The sequence below is a fragment of the Perna viridis genome, chromosome 9 (genome assembly GCF_037379345.1).
Source record: "Perna viridis isolate PV_CMFRI_1.1 ecotype Kerala chromosome 9, ASM3737934v1, whole genome shotgun sequence".
NCBI lineage: Eukaryota > Metazoa > Mollusca > Bivalvia > Mytilida > Mytilidae > Perna > Perna viridis.
Window position 1 is genome coordinate 39,659,510 of NC_142453.1, and position 17,389 is coordinate 39,676,898.

Genomic DNA, 17,389 nt, shown 5'->3' on the forward strand with positions numbered 1-17,389 from the left:
ACATCCGGTCATTAAAAAAATGAACTATCATGTTTTAATGGACAAAGTGTGATCAGCTGAATACCAGGTCTTATATAATCAGGCAGGAGACGATTCATGGATGTAAAAATCTACTAAATATAATTCTATTTTTAATTCAGAAATAGTTACACAGGGGCAATTTGTTTTCATTTTACAAAAAAACCGTAAATGTTGCCGCAACTTTCTTGGTACCTTTGTAAAGCTGAGACATTATTCTACATAATGATACCTAAATGTGTTTAGTTTGTTCAAACATTCTGTCCCAGGAAGACTAAGACGCTCAAACATTTGAGTTACACAATTCTTGGCTTTTTGACCCAGAGGGGTACAAATATAGTCTTATACTGATAAAGAATCCCAGGATATTCTTTGGCGACTAATTGATTCGGTAATGGGAGATACAAAGGTATCTAAAAATTTCAATGGAGTTGATGAGTTGGGGGGGGGGTCCCTCCCAGGTCATGGACTACATCCTTGAGTAAAGTTATATTGTTAAATTAGTGGGGTTTTGGCATGCATTTTTTCTTTTCTGTGCCTGATTTGTACAAAAACTGACACTTAAACAGACAAAAATCAACCAATCGATCACCCATTGCCTCATGAAAACACACTGTTTAAAATTTCTTCTCTAGATAACTTGTTTACCATCCACCATTTCGCTGCTATTATTCGCTTCAATACCCCATGAACATTATTGTAGAATTTCATGGGACGATTACCATGATTGAAATATATTTTTTGGCAGAAAGACATATGGACAATGCTACAACAGCTGGATTTTTTACGAAGTCCAGAGAACTGTAGAGCTCATTTCTTGAATAAATCAAGTTGTTTTAAAATATTTTATTCCATGATCAGATGTGCCGTTCTGTATAAAAAATAAAACAAAACAAAACACAAAAAATATAAGAACATTCACGTTAAAATCTGAGTAGAAGGTTCTTTTCTTCGAAATTTGATTCATAGTCTGCGAAAGAGGAAACAAGTGAACCAAGATTCTCTCCGAAAGCAAAAGAATGTGATCCAGATACAAAGACCAAATATGGAAAACAGAGGAACAGAACAAAGAAATAAAATAATTAGAATAAAACATACAAAGTAATAAAAGTAAATGAGCAACTCGAACTCCACTAACAACTGGGAGCATGGAACAGGTGCACCGATAGGGTAAGCGTCCTCTGCTTCATAAGAAACACTTGCCGAGTTGCTCATGAAAAGTCAAGTCCGGGGTAGACAATGTCATTTAATTCCATTCAGCGATGCAGATAGAGTATGGGTATCGTAATCATCAAAAGTGTAGTCCATAGTTTATGTTCAGAACATAACCGATAATTAAAATAAGGAACATATAAAACATTTATAAAAATATGATGAATGAACTTAAGCAAATGCGTAATAAAATGACTTATCGTAAAAAGTGTGTCCTGTTATTCTTAATGTCGAATGGATAATTCTTCTTTCCACTGTCGCAAATGGAAATGAAATTTTGGTTCTTCCTTTCCTATAAGTTTATAATATGAAATCACATTTGAGAATAACACAGACTAAATTAGGCCGTCTGACAAGGCCAGTTGAATTGCTTCTTTTACTTCCAGCAAACGATTTTGCTCACAATAATGTAGAGCTGTCGTTCCCATTGAATCCTTTCCTTTGGGATTAGCGCCCATTGTTACAAGATCATAAACAAAAGATACAGCGTCAACCTGACAGTCAACAGAACATGATTTACAGGCGGAAATTAGAAGCCTCGTTTTTCCCTCTTTAGTCAACTGGTCATTACCAGCCTTTGTTAGCTTTAGTAGATAATCGGTCGCAAACTTGTAGTCTTTAACTTGAATACGAGATAAAATTTCTGACTCACATTTGTCTTGCTGTATTTTACTGTCTGTAAGAAACACCACAAGTTCTTTAATTGTTGACATTATCAGTCTTTATATTCCTCCTTATTGTTGCTCTTTTGATATAAAGTAGGATGATCTTTTATATATGTATGTGTAATTTTAGTCATCTGTCTACAGACTAAAAGAAATAGGTCAGTAACCGTCAATTCACATTTTATTTAGTATGACGCAAACAAAAACTGAGAAAAAAAAAAACGATTGTACGCCAGCAATGGACTGATTTTATATCAATTCGGTGCCCTAGTCAGTCTCATTCCATTCTGTTAAGGCAGTAACTATTGCATATTATGTTTGCATTTTTTATTTTTTTTTCTATCGTTTTTGTCATGTTTTTTTAACAGATTAGGTGTTCTTTCAACATAATTTATCTTAAATAATAAAAGTATTGTTAAAAAAACAAAATACAGAATGTATAACGTGGTATATGAGTGGTCTAGGGCGATGGACTTTGTGCTGGCGGTGTTGTCATAGATGTCACAGCGGTTCGAGTTCGAGTCCGGCGGAGGGAAAGACAAAAAATGTGCTTCGTAAATATAACATCGTTGGAAATTTTCAGACCCTTTTATGGTTACATTATATTCCCTGTATCAATTTGATCCGATGAAGCAGTGTAGCGAATAGAGACGTCACATTCTGAGACGTTTGTATAATATTGATTTGTTGTGACATGTATGTTAATTTGATCCTCTATCCTACATCTATATGACCTATCCCGTACTACCATACATCGTGTACTAAAATATAACTTTCGCTGGCCGGGTCATTCCTCCTCGTAGGATTAATCTAGGGCGGTAACTTAGTACACGATGTATGTATATTTTTTTTTATTCTGGAAAACCTGTATATTGTTGTAAAAAGGTTTACAAAAACATACTATATTATACATTAAGAACATTAAAGTATTTGCATGGTTTTAAATTTAAGAAGGACGACAGTTTTAAACAAATGTTAAGTAAATATATGAAGTGTAAGAAAGAATTCAGCTGATAATTTACAATCATGATATACTGACACAGTTTCCGAAGTTCTGATTGTATTGTTGATTAATTTTATGACATTACAATTTGTTATCAATTTGTTATCAATATATTCTGTTCGCTCGTTAAGCACTACATTCAATTATACAATGGTAGTTGTCCCCAATTGCATTTCTACATAATGGACATTTTCTAGGTTTCTATCAGTGTATTTTCGATCTGTCGTTTTCGATTTGGAAAGTTTAGGTTATTTTCATGAGTTTTGCCAGCGTAATTATTTATTTTTTGATAGTACATTGAAATAATCTTCGAATTACGGGAGTTCTTCAAACAAATGATGATTTATCTTTTCTTTTCGGAGAGTCCTTAATCCTGCCCGATTTTATTACAACGGAGGCCAAAATCACCGTTTTCCATATAAAATCACAGTGAAGGCTCACCCTTTGGAAAATTGAAGTCAAGTAGGACAGGGAACGCAGAAAAAGAAAATGAAACAAAGCATGAAAAATGAAGACGTATGAAGTTAGTGGACAAATAAATAAGCTGAGAGGCTACGAACGAAATATACGCAAACAAAATTGCAACATATGTTTTCGTATATATTGAAATCATATGTTTATCATAGGTTTAAGACCACCATAAACAATGTATGAATAACATAAGTTTCTAACTCACAAAGCAATTCACGAAAAACAATTAAAAGGCATATGGTGTTTATCTACTTTCAAGATTTCACATACGAAAATTGTATGATTTCATATAATTTTCGAAAACATATGATTTCATGTGTTTGTAAAAGCAAAAACATATTTTACCATACTAAATATGTGTTTCCATATACTTTAAAAAAATATGAAAACATGAAGTGCAATTTTTCCCGTTTTACAATGGGGACTTTTTTTATAGATATATGGTAAAACATCTTCATAACAAAAGCTATGTTATGTAATCAAAAGAACTTGCAGGGGCACATTACTTTTATTAGTTTATTACAAATGAAGAAGAAAAAGTTTTACAAGATTTTTAGACTTTTAAAGTTTAATAATGTTTCATCAATAAATGATATGTTTCTTTTTTAAATTGTTTGCTGCTATCCGTGAAAACACATCACTCTCTTGATAATTAAAAACATATTAACATCATTAAACTATGAACACATGGCCATTAGCTTTGTTTTAGGATTCATTTTTTTTTATCGTATAAGCTCCTAGTGACGATGAAAAATTTGATAAAGATAATCCATGGCATTATATTATTTGTCAAATCACTCTCCGTGTATCATATTATAGGTCAACGATAATGAGAAATAAACAACACATTCTATCTCTAGCTGTGAAAGACGTATGCAATGACTATGGAAAAATACCTGAAACTGAACCAGTGCCATCCGTTGTTTTTGTCCTTATTTTTTCCATCCAGAGTCAAATAGAAGTAATCAGGGTTTATTTTTATTTTTATATTATTATGTGTTTATGTTTTTTCCTGTATAGTCTTTATGCTTGGAATATATTCTGTTGATTTCTGTTCTAATCTTGTTTCCTTCCAAAATCTACTGCCTGTAAAGCGAAATTATAATTCATATACAAATCTAAATATCGAAATCTTACTTTAATGGAGATTGTTCTTGCAGAATTAATTGAATATTAATTTTTAATATTCAATTAATTCCCGTATATATATATAATATAATTTTTATAGTTGATGACGACTACGATCTATAATTGATACATCATTGATACTTGTTTAAAGTCAAACTAGCTGGTCGAATGGAAGAAAAAAAGGATACCAATTGCTGATAGGATTGGTAAAAAAGGCATACAACAATTGAAAACGTGATGAAAACGCGAAAAAAAAAAAAACAATGCACCAAATGCACTATAGTATAATCTGATAAAAAGGAACACGCAAAGAAAAGAAATCGGACACTTTCAATAACAAGTAACAATTATATTGCAATTAACATTTCTGGTATACAGTATGCGTGTTTCATAAAGTGATATCTCATTAGCAGCATTAAAATATAAAAAGGAAGATCATAATCAAAAAGTTAATTTTATTTTAGAAATACTCAAAACTACAAGTATCGAAATAAATAGCCAAATCCATCATCTAGACGTTTCACCATGTGCATTAAAAAATTAAAGCCTTGGTGTTTTATGATTTGTAAATTTAAAATTTGTAATTCTGTTAATTTCGAATAATAGTACATTGGATCACTTTTGGTTAGACAATTCTTACTACTGGGCTTGTGACTTCCCCAGGAGAACTTTAGTCCACTCGAACTGGCATCAACCCGGTCACTGACTATTAAATTCAAAAGAATTAATCATATAAGCATTGCAAATTTCGATATGCTGTTCAAGTCTTTCATCGAGTAACATCTCATCACCAGCATTCGAATAAAAAACAAAACCGACAATATAACTAAAAAGAACCCAAAAAATTACAAAACGAAACAAAAGCAAAACAAAAAGCAAACATACAAAACCCATAAAAATTAAGACGAATTAAGGACCAATAAAACATCTCCATATTTAAAATACCACATTTTTTTAAATAAATTACAGCAAAACTGTAAAGCATATCGTCGTTGGGCTTCCAAAATGTCGTACATCGCAAATTTGGAAAGATTTAGTTTTACACATAGGAAGATTCGGCGGGTCTGATTACATGTTCTTCCAAAGTGGCATAGGTTTAAACCTATCATATTCATTATTTAAACACATGTGACAAAATTTCCAACATTCATTGGGCTGCTACTGTGGTTCCAAAATGTTATATATTTTTTTTCAACAAGTTTGTTAATCATATATGGCAATTTGAAAAATTCAAGAGATAGCTGCACAGAAATGCAACCTTATCAAAGACAAAGACACTTCGTCACAAAGCCTTTGCTAAAATATAACAATCATACATACATACTTGGAAAAAGGACACACAGAGATGGCGTGCGATAGCATACGCAGTACAATTGAACACAAACTTAGAAACAAGCCAATCTATTGTTCACAGAACTATGTAGATCTTATTAAAGACGCAAGACAAAACCAGCCATGCCACGTTTTATATTTGTCGCATGAATTCTTTGGAAATTACATTGGTTTAAATTATTATCCTTCTATCCAACTAGGAAGTAGAGTAGGAGACCCTGTCGTTACATACATATGAGTACTGAAATATACCGAAGACGGTTCAATTCAGTATAAATTGAACTTTTCAGACCAATACCAGGACCTTCCGAGAAGATCAAAAGTTGGTCATTCTAGCATGGAGGATACAATTATTGATAGACTATACAAAGCTCTAGTACCAATAAAAAAAAAACCTGTCCATCCTTTTTATGACAGTTTACCGCATAACTGACTCCTGTGCACGACCTTCACAGAAATATAATGAAAAACTTTGAGATTTTTTATGTTTTTTCTTTTCCTTTTTTAATGTATTTTTATTTTTGTTTTTGCTGTTTTTTTATTTGCTTTTTGTGATTTTTTTTCTACACAAGTGTTTGTAAAGAGTAATCAAGGGAACCAAGGTTACAGCGGTAATCAAAAGAATGTAATCCAGGGACAAAGACCAGACATGGAAAACAGACACACACAACAAAGAACATAATGTAACTAAAATCATACATACAAAGTAACAAAAGCAAATGAGCAACTCGGACTCCACTAAAAACTGGGCGCATGGACCAGGTGCACCGGTAGGGTAAGCGTCTTCTGCTTTTCTAAGGTTTGAAATGTCCTTGAATAAAACTTCTGAATTTCATTGATTTGAATTCTTAGTTTACCATGTCCAAGTTGGCAGTTATCACAACTGGCCTCACTCAGCCCGTAGTCTACATGTATTAACTGTTGTCGTTTTCATAGTCTTAAACAACTTGCCAGTTGTATTTTCAAATGGTTTTGTCATTAAATGTCAGATAAAATACAGCACAGACTGACTGATATAATGATAAATCAATGTGATAGTGCTATTACTGTCCTACTCATTTAACTTCATATCTTGTTAATTTAATAGCTTACTCTCTTGTGCATTTGGTATATGTTCACCGTCATCACTCGATAAATGAAGTAGCAAAATCAGATAAATTACAAAGAAAAATATGCCACATGGTAACTTTTTTTCTGTACTGTAATCGTGAAACTTGGTACACATATTCAGTTAATTTCACATGTCACTTAAAAGGGTGCATGGTTTTTCATCCTAGTCGCTATGTCTTAAACAATGTATAACATTTGAATTTGCATGCACATGTATGCCTTGAAAACAATATCTTAATTGTTTGAGAAAGCAGTCGTAGTACAAATTTGCTTTTAAAAGACTTTGTAAAGGATTTGTTGTAACTTTTTTGAATTACAAAAAGTTGTTTGAGGGCAATGTGGAACCCATTAAAGATCAAAATGTCGTAAGTCAACGTTTTGGTTTAGTATAAGAAGACAGAGGTTCTAGTGATATTACTTCGATATCTGTACCGTGCTGGTAAATTGAATTTCGACTTTCAGTGAGAAAGCATATAGAATAAAAAAAGTTTATGTATGTAATATTGTCTTAACCTCATATACAACATATTGTAAGCCCAGCGACGATATAGTGGTTAAAAAATCTAAGAATCAGTAGAAATTTAGAATCTGTTACCTTAACACGTCTTTACATATGCACCGATCAATATTTAAACCTAATATAAACCCAGGAGTATTCCCAAACATGTTTAGTGAATTTCTCATCCTTACAAACAAAAGTCATAAATATTTGAGTAAAAGGAGTAAAAAGTGCTATTTGCGTGGGCTTTGTAATCCTATCAGCAACTATCAACTAATATGCAAATCGTCAAACGTCTAACGAAACCTGTTTCCCGATATCCCTACAGTATCAAATTTAAGTTAATCCGATTAATCAGAATAAAAAAAAAACAGCCAGGTGCTTATCTTGTTAACCATTGCTCCTCAGTATATAAAGGACCAACAGACTGAGACCACCAAAACCTTGATCAAATCTGTGAAAATGTCAACAATAGCAGCATTAGTAAGACAGGTAACTGAAAGTAAAGCATATGTCGACAACTGCACGAAGAACATAGAAAATCACATCAAGTCAGGTGATTACAATGTAGCAATGGATAATTTAAAACGAATTTCAAACCTGGACAACAATAGACTTACCAACGACGTGAAAACAAATTTTCTTATTACTATATGTAAAACGTGTCCAGTCAAGCGTCAAGATGATACAACATCACTAATTAACTATCTGTTGTCACATGGAGCAAAAGCAGAGGCTAAAGACTTCACCGGGAAATCAGCTATTGAGTATTGCGAGGAAAAAGGACTAGGACAAATCAAGGCAATATTCACTTTAACTCTTACAGAGTCTCTTCTAAATACTCTTTTCTTCACGTAGGATTAAATGAACGAACACAAATTACGTATGAAATTACCATTGTCGACATTTGTGTGCCTAGTGCCTCACTGAACAGATCACAAATCCATGATAAACATAAAGCATGAATAATTGTGTCATTTTTCACGATAAAGATGCATTGATTGGACATTAAGATTCTATTTCTAATAATAAGGAAGATTACTAATGTCAAAGCTATATAGGCATCACATCTACACGGTGATAACGTGTTTATTAGTTATTTATCATTGTAACATTATCATTTTTTCATAATTGTTGAAAATAAAACTTTTCTCGTCATGCACTTAAGTATCAATGATTCGCTTATCAAGCAAGAATTTTTCTTTTGTGTGGTACCAATTTGTCTTTTTTCTTGTAAATTAATTCAATTTAGATCCATATATCTGTTATAAGATCTACATTCACTGGAATGATTGACAAGGGAAAACATATAAAAAAGATATTGTCTACATGAATTGCAAATTTTAATTTTATGACCAAGAGTAATCAAGGGAACCAAGGTTATAGCGGTAATCAAAAGAATGTAATCCAGGGACAAAGACCAGACATGGGAAACAGACATACACAACAAAGAGCATAAAGTAACTAAAATCATACATACAAAGTAACAAAAGTAAATGAGCAACTCGGACTCCACTAAAAACTGGGAGCATGGACCAGGTGCACCGGTAGGGTAAGCGTCCTCTGCTTTTCTAGAAACACCCGCCGAGTTGCTCATAAAAAGTCAAGTCCGTGGTAGACAAACGAGGAAAAGAAAACTATGACCCGTTGAATAAATCAGTTTTCATGGTGCTGATGGATACACCATAACGATCCACGAGTTCATGATGACGACTTCTGTAGTGATGACTTCAATCTTGTAGCAACATAACCCTGTTCCAGAAGCCTATTTGTTAGAGTTCTAGCGCGATACAAAAAGTCTGCGTTGTTTCGGCAAGCTCTGGCATAACGTATGAGTTTTGATATGAACACTCCATACGCAGGAGCCGAAGGGATGTTGCCACAGATGAAAGGAAAGTTAACAATTCTGAATGAAAAGTCATCACGTTTGTCGTAAAGTTTGGTCAATAGTTTTCCTTTACCATCGATTTCTAAGTGTAGGTCAAGATATGAGGCTGACTTCACAGTGTCTGTAGTATCTTTTATCTTTATCTCAAGTTCTTTTGGGTAGATGCGATGTATCAAATCCCCGAAATTAGGATTGTTTAAAGATAATACGTCATCTATATAGCGGAAACTGAGATTGAAGGATCTAGCCAAACGATATTCTTTCTTTCTGATCAGATCAGCTATAAAGTCAGCCTCATCAGAGTGAAGGAATAGGTTAGCAAGTAAAGGAGCACAATTTGTTCCCATTGGAATGCCGATCGTTTGTTTAAAAACACGTCCACCACACTGGACAAATATGTTGTCGATTAAAAATTCCAGCATTTTGTAAACATCTTCCTCTGTATATTTGGAAGATGAATAGGAATTATTTCTTACAAAGTATGAGGAATCTCTACCAAGAACTATATATTTGTATCTAGGTGTACCATCTTTTTTTGGAAAAACAACGATGTATAATGTTTTTAAGTCGGGATTTTCACTGAGTATGGGGAATAGAAGTATACAGTGTTGAAAAATCATAGGTTTTAATGCTGTTATATTCAGATAATAGTCTTGAACTGATTGTCTCCAAAAGATCTTTCGAATTTTTCAGGATCCACATTGAATTAAATTGAATTAATACCACTACGGGAGTAACAAGTGTTGTGGTAGGACTGTAGACCCTCTTTGACAGTTGTGTGTATAGAAATTAAAAGTTTTGAAAGCGGTTTGGTGGTACATTTTGCAGATCCAGCTATGAAACGTTGTTTGTATAGATTCTTGTGAAGTTTAGGAATCCAGTACATAGACAGTAAATCACAATCATCGTCCTTGGTAGAGAGACCAAAAGAGGATAGCACAGATTTATGGTTTTCCACAATCTCTCCTTTGGAAAGAGTGGTAGCAGTGTAGGTCCTGTCACTGCTATTATTTTCTACGTCTACCTCTGATAATAAACATTTGATATAAAACGTTTTGCAGACAAAAACATAGTTGTTTTGGGCTTTGTCTGCTGGTACGACAACATACTTGTCATGTATAGTAGACAATGTTTTTGCTACATCGGCGTCTTTGAAAACTGATGTAGCCTTGGCAATCATTGACCTACTTAAAACTTTCATTCGTTTCAAAATTAAAGACCCAACGGCCTTTAACCACTCTGACAGAGAATCAATGTCTTCTTGTTCTCGTTTTATCCATTTTCTTGCATAGTCCTCGACGGCATCCATAAGAACTTTAAAGTTATAATTCCAATTTATGGAGCGTAGTTCACGGTACTTGGGACCTTTAGAAGGGATATTACGCAGAGATTCGTTTTCGATAATGGTTAAATCTCCCGTAACGACGTGACCAGAAGGACCGTACTTGAGTGGAGAGGTTTTGCAAGAACAGTCAGGTGATTTAGCCTTGAAGTCCTCAATCTCGAGGTTCTGCAGTAGCCTTTTATAATTGAAAATTTTGGATGCGATGGGTGAAGTATAGGGATATGAAATAATTGGTATGGATTTGTCTTTGAAATATGGGGGAATTTTGTTGGTAACGTTTTTGTGATGGAGGATGTTAGCCAAATTAATTGCATCTATACCTTTGTTGACAAACAGTAGTGGAAGAAATGATCGTTTTTCGTCATCTTGACTTTTCACACAAACTGGTTTAAAGAGTCTGTGGAAACCAATATCCAAAATGATGGCAACAAGTCTGTATAATGATGACGTGGGGTCAGAAACAGGAGTGTCAAGACTTGTTTTGTAAAGGGAGTGTAGTAGAGTGAGAGGTATAGAATAAAATTTGGTTCTAATGTGATGAAGTCCAAGAGGTTTTTGTATGAAAGGAAGGAGACCATCTGTAATTGAACATCAATGAAGGCATCCTCAACAGTTTGTTTGTACTTAGAGGCGTTGTATATTTAATTTCCCCCCTTTTATTTTAAAATATTTCAGTCTGTTTGTCTGTGCGTTATTTAGAACTTCCTGGTGCTGTATTTGGGTCTTTTTTTGTCCCGATCCTACGATATGAATAAAATCAAAGTTTCATTGCTTATGCCAAAGATAACCTTTCAGAAAGAACGAGGAAAACCCATGCAAGAAAAAGAAAAACAAAAACAAAAACAGAACCAATACAAACCAAAACACAACAAAACAATTAAAAAAAATAATGTGAAAACGGGAATATTAAAATTTTTTGGACTTCGTACGAACCTTGTATGTTGCTTCATGATTGAAATCATCACTACATAAGACGTTTTATAGATGTCATCATCACCTCGTGGATCGTTAGTGTTACTGAAAACTGATTTGTTCAACGTGTCAGAGTTTTCCTTTCCTCTTTCGTTCACCCTGGACTTGAATGTTTATGTGCATTTCGGCGGGTGTTTCTAGAAAAACCGAAGATACTTACCTTGCCGTTGTTCCCATTTTTAGTGGAGTCTGAGTCGCTCATTTACTTTTGTTACTTTGTATGTATTATTTTAGCTATTTTATGTCCTTTGTTTTGTATGTCTGGTCTTTGTCCCTGGGTTACATTCTTTTGATTACCACTATAATCTTGTTTCCTTTGATTTCTCTTCATGCAGTTTACATTGAAGGCAAGTTATTATGCTTTCTTTGTTGCTTATATAATGAATTCTAGCGGAATAGTTTTTAAAACCTCATTATATCTGATAAGAAATTAAAAAAAAAACAACAATTCAACATAAAAAAAGTAATATTAATTTACTATACTGACATAACAAAACATTTTACAATGTTAATTTTACATATTCATCGCAAATTATGTTAATAGAATTTTTGATTTATTGGCAATACAGTTTAAAACAAGATTGAAAAATTCTGAAACTGCTGCTGGTTGTTGAGCATAACAGTGTATTATTGGGTACTTCAGGTTACAGCAACTGGAAGAGGGCACTGAAAATGTAGACCAACCTTTTGGAAATAGATAGTACCCTTTGCCATATGATTTTATACAAATTTGACACACTTTTCGAATATGTAAAAAATATGTATTGACTTAAGGCATGTTGTTGTATTTGTCGCGTTCTAATTACTCTTTGCCATTTCCTTTCCATCACAATCGAAATTAGTATGAAAATATCATCCTTTTCGAGTTAAAATAGTCTATGAAAATGAGTAGATACCTTCGACAGCGGCCATAAAAACTCCTTTAATTTCATTGTATGCATTACCCTCATTGACTTAAATAATTCCATTACAAAATAATGTGTCGTGAAAATGCAGAGAAAATGCGTTCATTGGTAGTTATAACCTTACCTATACATTTTTTTTCATTTTTTTTTGCACTTAAATGTGTAGATTGTTGAACGAAACGGTTTAAACCATTAACAACAAATATATTGCAAACGTTTTGAATAATACTCGATAACTAAAATACTACGCACCAGGCTGCTATATTACACTTCGAACACGGGTATAAGGCAATTTAACTGTTCATTTCTGTTCCTGCGTAAAATTTGTAGCTTAGTTTTGGGTATATGGAGTGTTGAATATTGACATTTAACTTCTGAATATCCTGTTCTATAAGGATAAAACTTCAGTCTGAAGAAATTGTTATGCGGTTACAAGTCAATTGAATAATGTAATGTCAAGTTATTTCTTGTGTTATCTGAGCAACGTGAATAACAGTTTAGCAACGACATAATATTTAATTAAATAGTTAATATTTCATGAAAAATTCAACATTTCCATTTTCCGTGTTCGTGTCCAAGCAGGAGAGTAAGCTATATTTTACGGAAAATTCTCCCATCTTATTTGAATCCACTGCTAAAAATCGTAATAAATCTCCCGCCTTCAGACAATTTTGTAATAGCGAATTCAAGCAAGTCCTTAAAAGTTTTCAATAACAAGTTTAAGCCCGTTTTCAGAAACAAATCTTAATTTACAATTTTCCTTATGTTCTCAAAACTCGACCAATCAAATCACTTGAAATTGAATGTTGAAAAAAAAAAATAATAAAGTTAATAATAACTCAATGATTTGAAGAACATTTAGATTTTAATACTTTATGAAACCTGGCTTAAAAAAAGACGATGACACGAAAACCGTATTATGCTTATCAAACACTGAAGACATTTGCAGGAGAAGATTAAAAATTTTGCCATCGGAGCTATCCAAACCAATTGATAAGTCCCCTCTACATGCATTGAAAGAAAATAGTAGTTAAACATCAAAAATTCTAACGCGGGATCTCTCTCTCTCTCTCTCTCTCTCTCTCTCAAATTATCTGAAAGCGGGAGATTTGCCGAGTTTTTGCGAATTAAAATACTTTTTTTATGATTTTTTATGAAACCTATGCCAGACATTTGTAATCATTAAATATAATTCCGATAATTCTTAAATATCGTCTGCCGATTCCTGTATTGTTACAACTTCCCGTTTTTATCCTTTCAATTACAAACTTCTGTTCCTGAAGTATTTTTGGTGTTGTAAGTGTACATGTGGCAGATGTGTAGATGTTTTTCCAAAAAGATGGTATACCTAGATGTAAATATATAGTTCTCCTTAGAGATTCCTCATACTTTGTCCCTTTATTTGCCTTATTTGTGTCATTTATTTCGTTTTGAAAAGCAAACAAAACAAAAGTACATTAATACTCACATGTAAAATGAAGTTTATAGAAGTGTATTTATTTGTTTAGATATGTTTCATTGTACGCTGTTTATGTAGACTTTTGAAAATGCCTGGCATATTGTCCAATCTATTCTTTATCAAAAATATAGCTTTTGGTAGAGATTCCTCATACTTTGTAAGAAATAATTTCAAATCATCTTCCAAATATACAGAAGAAGATGCTGGAAGATTACAAAATGCTGGATTCTTTAATCGACAACACATTTGTCCTGTGTGGTGGACGCGTTTTTTAACAAACGGTCGGCATTCCAATGGGAACAATTGTGCTCCTCTACTTGCTGACCCATTCCTGCACTCTTATCAGAGACTTTATAGCTGATCTGATCCAAAAAAAAAAGAAAATCGTTTAACTAGATCCTTCAATCTCAGTTTCCGCTATATAAATGGCGTATTATCTTTAAACAATCCTAATTTTGGGGATCTGATACATCACATCTACCCAAACGAACATGAGATAAATGCGTATGGAGTGTTCATATCACAACTCATACGTTATGCCAGAGCTTGCCAAGACTACGCAGACTTTTTGTATTACACTAGAATTCTTACAAATAGGCTTCTGGAGCAGGTTTATGTTGCTACAAGATTGACATCATCACTTCAAAAGTTTTACGGTCGTCATCATGAACTCGTGGATTGTTATGGTATATCCATCTGCACCATGAAAACTGATTTATTCAACGTGTCATAGTTATCCTTTCCTCTTTCATCTACCCCGGACTTGACTTTTTATGAGCAACTCGGCGGGTGTTTCTAGAAAAGCAGAAGTCGTTTACCCTACCGGTGCACCTAGTCCATGCTCCCAGTTTTTTGGTCTGTGTTGCTCATTTGCTTTTGTTACTTTGTATGTGTGATTTTAGTTACTTTATATTCTTTGTTTTGTGTTTTCCATGTCTGGTCTTTGTCCCTGGATTACATTCTTTTGATTAGCCCTATAACCTTGGTTCTATTGATTACTGTTTGAAAAGTAAGTTTTTAAGTTCCTCTTAGGGTATATGTTATAAATGAAAAATAATAATTCAAGTAACACTAATTTTTATCATATTTTGTCTTATTTCATTTGTTTTCTGTATCCATTTTCCTGTCGATATAAGACACACCTTATCTTTCTGAACTCCAATGTTTAGTTGCTAAGGGATACAGTTACAAAGGAAATGACATGCGTAGACAATGTTATTAGTTTTGGAGTGCATAGAAGAAATGACCAATTAGTATTAAGTTTTCAGAAGTATTTTGATCTACTTTGTCAAGACAGCGCCAATATCAATAATTAAAACTATAGCAACAGATATTTATTTTTAAATCTATCGACGAAGCAACCTAGGAATACTTGTAACAGGCATACGTACAGATTTGTCAACAAAAACGGTGAAATAACTTTTGTTTAAACAGGAAATTATTGTTAAAATATTGCTATTCATACAATAATGTTAAGTGTTCTTAAACCATGGCATATGCATATGGAAAATGTCATATCAACATTACGAAAAAAGTATTGTATTGTTGTGTTTGGTCCCAGACAGCATGCTTCCGTTGTTTCAACTATGACTTTGATAAAATAACGATGGGCCAATTTAATTTTTCCCAAAGCGGTTCTTATCCATCATCAAGTGCATTTTACTGGACATGCATACCTATAACTGTATCAACTGCTCATATTTCTGCTAGAAGTGAGCATATGAATAAATTAGTTTTGTATTGAATTTATTAATATTCGCCCTTCATATGCTTTGTCATGTTACATATACTTATATCAAATCAGCAGTATTTAGTTCATTATGTTATTTCTGTCAAATAAGTTATGGAAGATTGAACAAGGTAAGTGTCCTGTTCATTGGGATACATAATTTTAAGCTCCAATGGAAATGTGCTGGTTCTTTTAAAAGAAATCATTTCAAAATGTTAACAAACAGATATATTTTACAACAAAATATCGTAGTTATGCACAGAGACATGTGTTTCGTGAGAATGAAAAGATTATTTTTATATTGAATTTATTAATATTCTCCCTTTCGTCCATATGTTTTTCCATGTTACATATACTTTTGTCAAGTTAGCAATATTTAGTTCATTACGTTTTCATATTGTTTATTGTATCCATATATCTTATGTATATGTTAGGTATTAGTCCATTTTTATTTCCTGTGCATTTTCTTTCTGTATTAGGTTTTTATTGATTAAATTACATACCTTATTTTCATTTAGTTTACAAGTAAATTAATTATGTATTTATTTTTATTGTAAAATACTTAATTTTATTAATGCCTGCACGGAACGCGGTTGTTTAAAAGAATAGACCAGAAAAAATAATGGTTCGTCGCAGGAGGCTATTTAGAAAAGGAGTTCTAAAAATCTGGTCGGATGTTCAATCCACAAATCTGTTAGGGTGTGTATCCCAGGTGTCTGAATGAAGGTAACCCCTGCTTCGGGAGATACAGCAATTAGAAAAACATCATCGCGGACCATTGTTGGCTATCGTGGGTGAAGAGTGCCATACTTCACGCACATTAAAACCGCATATGTAACGTTAGTTCATAATTCAGAGTATGCCTCTTGGTGATGCTATAGATAAAAAAAATCTACTGCCTTTACCCATATATCATAAATATTTTCAAGTGTCAGCCAAAATTTTCCTTTTTTCTTTTTTTTCCCACTGCTCTCAATTTTCACTGTGCATCATTTGATTCTCGATTATGCATGAGATATTTACAACTAGACGTGTTCAAGTGTCAGTCTCAGTGTATGACATAGTAATAAAAAACCCATTTTGAAAGTTTACTATGAATATTATCACCATCAGAATCAAGAAAAAAGATTTTCCATATTATATTGGTAAATTGAGTTTTAATTGCATTGTAATACCGTGAAACGAACATATGAAGGGCAGATAACTCTGTCAATAACCTCATTTTTCTAACATTCTATAGAAAAATTTCCGAGCAAAGCCAGTGATGTAAAGATCTAATGATGGTCTATTTAAATAGAGAAAGCATCCTTAACGTCCATTGTATTGTCAGATCGGGTTGGGGTTATTGACATGCATGTTTTGATTTTTTGCCTGATTTATGAACAAAAAACTGACACTTAAACAGACAAAAATCAATCAATGAGCCATAGTGTTACGAATAGGCTAAATCCAAACCCATTATTTAAATTTTCTTTTCTAGACATATTTATCTTGTTATCATCCATCTTGTTATTTTGCTGTTTTGTATCGTTTTAATACATTTTGCACATCTGTGCGGATATTCGGAGGTCGATAACCATGGTTGAAAGACGAAATGGACAATGCAACAACAGTTGGAAGTTCAAAGAACTCCATTCATAATAAGAGTGCACC